Source organism: Chrysochloris asiatica, unplaced genomic scaffold, assembly GCF_000296735.1.
Source record: "Chrysochloris asiatica unplaced genomic scaffold, ChrAsi1.0 scaffold00155, whole genome shotgun sequence".
NCBI classification, from domain to species: domain Eukaryota; kingdom Metazoa; phylum Chordata; class Mammalia; order Afrosoricida; family Chrysochloridae; genus Chrysochloris; species Chrysochloris asiatica.
In genome coordinates, this window is record NW_006408673.1 from 230,282 (window position 1) to 234,025 (window position 3,744).

Here is a 3,744-nt window from a genome sequence, read left to right on the forward strand (position 1 = left end):
TACACTCAGTAACTATCATCTTTAATGGTTACATACTGGTTCAACAAAATGTACCTAGTCATTCCTCCATAGATGAGCATTTTGTGTAGTAAATTGCTTAACAATTTAAATGTTTTTATATAAAGTACTTAAAACTTTTGTCAAGGACAGGGTTGTGGACTACAATGCTTCAATACAAACAGAAGCTAAGAAGGGTAGCATCCAGGAGTCTCCTGACAACTAGGGAATTCTTCAGTATATACTAGCAAGGGCCCTAGGGAAATGGTCCTCCAGACAAGCAAATTGGAATGTGCTGTTGCCAGAAGAAGGTTCACCGTTCCACAACTAGGTAAAACTACTCATCAAAGAAAATCTGATTTCTTACAACAGCAGAAATTTGCCCCTAAGTAGTATGACCCCACAGGTCTGTCAGTTTGTTGGATTACGGTGGGTTTTGTGTTCTGTGATGCTGGAAGCTATGCCACTTGGTGTTTCAAGTTCCATCAGAGTCACCCATAGTGGATGCATTTCAATGGAGCTTCCAGACTAACCCACTTACACCTTAGAAAAACTGATGCAAAGTTGAATAAGGTGTTAGAGAAGAATATTCAAAGTACTATAGACTTCCAGAAGAACAAATATATCTTGAAACAAATACAGCCAGAATGCTCCTTAGAAGCCAGGATGTTTCATTTACTGATGGAGCACAACTCAAATGAGAATAAACAGCTGCAAACATCCATTGACATTCAAAACATAGACCGTACAAAGTGTGAATCTAGGAAAATTGTACGTTGTCAGGAATGAAATGGAACACATTAAGATCAGTATCATAGGCATTAGTGAACTGAAATGGACAGGTACTGCCCATTTTGAATTGGATAATCATAAGGTTCGCTATTCTGAGAATGACAAATTGGAGAATGGTATCCAATTTATCATTTTAAAAAAATTTCAAGATCTATCTTGAAATGCAATGCTGTCTGTGATAGGATAACATCTATTTGCCTATAAGGAATTCCAGTTAGTACAACTATTGTTCAAATTTATTTAACTACCAAATCGAGTGATGAAGAATTTGAAGAATTCTACCAACTTCTTCAGTTTGAAATTAATCAAACACACAATCAAGATACACGGATAATTATCGTTGTTTGGAATGCAAAAATTGGAAACAAAGAGGTGAGATAAATAGTTGAAAAATATGGCCTTGGTGATAGAAATGATGCTGGAGATTACATGATTGAATTTTTTAAGACCAAAGAATTATTCTTTGCAAATACATTATTTAAGCAACATAAAAGGTGACTGATTATACATGTGGATCTTCCCAGTTAGAATACACAAGAATTAAATTGACCTCATCTGTAGGTAGAGATGAGGAAGAAGTTGAATAACATCAGTCAAAACAAGGCTGGGACCGCTCCTCAGCCAGGTCATGGAGGGGCTGTCGGCTGGCAGCACCGGGGGCCGTCCAGGACGAGGGTGTTGCCGCGCCACCACCCCCGCCGCCACTGAGGAGGTCCTGCCGCCTTTGCCTGAGGTGGGGCGTCAGGCTGCTCGGGTTACCCCCCCCCTTTCTCCCCCCGCCCCAGCGGAGTCGGAGCAAGGCCTGAGTCTCTTGAGAAGCAGCTTCCAAGATGAGGAGGAGGAGATGGAGGAGGAAGAGATGGGGCCACTTCTCGCTGAGGCTGGAGGAGGGTCAGCCAGAGGAGGAGGACGACGAGGAGGAGGAGGAAGAGCGTTTGATTCACCTCTCTGAGCTGACCCCATACATCTTGTGTTCCATCTGCAAAGATTACTTAATAGATGCATAGACCATTACAGAATGTGTTCACAACCTTTTGTAAAAGCTGAATTGTAAAACTCTTTGATTATAGAAACAGATGTCCAAAATGCAACATAGTAGTACATCAGACCCAGCCTCTTTATAACATAAGGTTGGATCGACAGTTACAAGACATAGCGTACAAATTAGTGATTAATCTAGAAAGAGAGAAAAAGCAAATGCAAGATTTCTATAAAGAAAGAGGTCTAGAAGTGCCTGAACCTGCTGTTCCACAGTCAGTTCCTTCAAGCAAAGGAAAATCTAAGAAATCCCTTGAAAATCAGTGTTCCGTCTTCCTCCTGAACTTGACATGTCTTTATTACTGGACTTCATTGGTGCTAATAAAGGCACAGGACATTTTAAGCCTCTGGAAAAGAAGTTTGTCCGAGTTTCAGGAGAAGCAACTATTGGGCATGTAGAAAAATTCCTCAGAAGAAAAATGGGTCTTGATTCAGGTTGTCAGGTAGATATCATCTGTGGTGACCACCTGTTGGAGCAATATTAAACTCTAAGGGAAATCCGAGGTGCAATTGGGGATGCAGCAATGCGGGATGGTCTACTTGTCCTTCATTATGGTCTTGTGGTTTCTCCTCTGAAAATAACTTGAAGATTCTATAAGTAGTATGAGGAGAGAAACAACATAAGGAGGTTTCTGCAAGACTGCATCTCACCAAAGATTTGTATGAAATATGTAATTGCTACCACTGTGTGCTATTTGAGTTACAATTTATCTCTTTTCAGCACCAAGAACCATTGCATTTATAAATACAATTTAGATTGAGGAAATGCACTATTTTGCTAGAGACTCTTATTAAAAGCATTTCTAGCTCAGGGGGAAAATTCTAAAACAATGAATTAAAAAATTCCTTTGATTTAAAATACTTTCACATTAATTATGCTTCCATATCTCTGAAGCAAATAGTTAACTGTGTTCTTCATTGACCCATATCCATTTCATGTTGGTGGCTGGGATTCTTCTCAAAGGAATCACATCAATTCGTCAGTCATCCTTTTGGAAAAGAAGGATGCTTGTGACCTGAAGATACAAAATCAGTCTTTGGTAAATTCCAGAGTGTGCTCTCAGACAAAGACCAAAACTTGACCATCTTTGCATATTGCCATAAAATTTTCAACTTTTGTGTGTGTGTAATATTAGCAACACTACTATTGCTCAATTCTAAAATGAATGAATTAGAGGTTTTCTGTGTGAATAGACTGTCTCCTATCAATTTATGGACCATGTAATAAGTCTTCAGTATAATAAGACTTCCTTAATATATTCTATGGCAAGGTGACTCTGCTACAATATGTTAATTGGTTGTCATTTATTTTGAGTATGTAACATGGTTGTTGGTCCCTTGTAATGGTACAACTTCTGAAAGTAATAAAAAAAAAAAATTAAGTAAAAACAAACACTAGGCTGGGAGCCTACTGTGGAAGAAACAATCAATCGTTCATATACAGTCTCAGGCTGAAGCTGAAGAAAAATTTTAAAAGTTCACAAGAGAAAATATATAACATTGAGTATGTCCCAACTGAAGTTAGAAACCATGTGAAGAACAGATTTGTTTCATTAGATACTAATGACTGAAGATCTGAGGAGTTCATCAAGAATGACATCAAGAGTATTATATATGAAGAAAGTAAAAAGTGCTTAAAAGGATGGGAAGCAAAGAAAGACCAAAATGTACATCAGAAGAGACCTGGAAATTTCTCTTGATCTTATAGAAGCCAAAACAAAGGAAAGAAATGATAAAGAGCTGAACAGAACATTTCAAAGGACAGCTCGAGATGATAAAGTAAATTTTACAATGAAATGTGCAGAGATCTAGAGTTAAAAAAAAAACAAAGGGGCAGAGAAACACTCAGCATTTCTCAAGCTGAAAGAACTAAAGAAAAATTTCAGGACTCAACTTAAAAATATTGAGGATTCTATG

General features: G+C 38.1%; 1 pseudogene; it reads left to right on the plus strand.

The window, feature by feature from the left end:
- Positions 1–1,417: 1,417 nt before the first annotated feature.
- On the plus strand, positions 1,418–2,414 carry LOC102839246 (annotated as a pseudogene).
- The last annotated feature ends 1,330 nt before the right edge of the window (positions 2,415–3,744 follow it).